Source organism: Octopus bimaculoides, chromosome 3 (genome assembly GCF_001194135.2).
Source record: "Octopus bimaculoides isolate UCB-OBI-ISO-001 chromosome 3, ASM119413v2, whole genome shotgun sequence".
Classification (NCBI taxonomy): Eukaryota; Metazoa; Mollusca; class Cephalopoda; order Octopoda; family Octopodidae; genus Octopus; species Octopus bimaculoides.
Genome location: NC_068983.1, coordinates 22,121,266 through 22,122,128, shown reverse-complemented (window position 1 = coordinate 22,122,128; position 863 = coordinate 22,121,266).

Below are 863 nucleotides of genomic sequence, written 5' to 3'. Positions count from 1 at the left end.
AAAAAAAAAAAAATATGAGAAAAATGTTAAATTGGTTGGACAGTTTCGAAAACATGTACAATAATAATGAATTTCAGAAAAATAAAGGTTATGAACCCCCCACCCCTGCAAAAAAAAACAAAAACAAAAACGAACTTCAAAAGAAACTACACACCTGTAAATTTGTACATAAGGCTTAATAAAAAGGGATTTGATAGGAAGCAGTACACCTGACTGTTGTTTTTCATTATTTTTTTTTTTAAATGTTTGATTTAATTCCATTTTATATCTCTTCTATCTTTTCATTGTTTCAGTTATTTGGACTGTTGGCATGCTGGGGTATTAAACCTTGAAGGATTTTGTCGGACAAATCCATCCCAGTACTTATTTCCCCAATAAGTCTGCTATTTATTCTATTGGTTTCGTTTACTGAAACTGCTAAGTTATATGGATATAAACAAACCAACACCAGTTGTCATGCAATGGTGTAGACACACAGACACACATATATAAGAAGTGTGTTTATAATTATGAATAAATCATAATTATAATGGAGAGGGTTGCAAAAATCCTTACATGTTGAGAAATAGCAGTCAAAAACCACTATAAGGCCTCTATTATTACTCATATAAATGGTTAATTCTCTATTGCAATTTCGAAGTTAGGAACCTATTATACCATATTATATTGTTGGCACTCCGTCGGTTACGACATCCAGGGTTCCAGTTGATCTGATCAACAGAACAGCCTGCTCATGAAATTAACGTGCAAGTGGCTGAGCACTCCACACACACGTGTACCCTTAATGTAGTTCTCGGGGATATTCAGCGTGACACAGTGTGACAAGGCTGACCCTTTGAATTACAGGCACAACAGAAACAGGA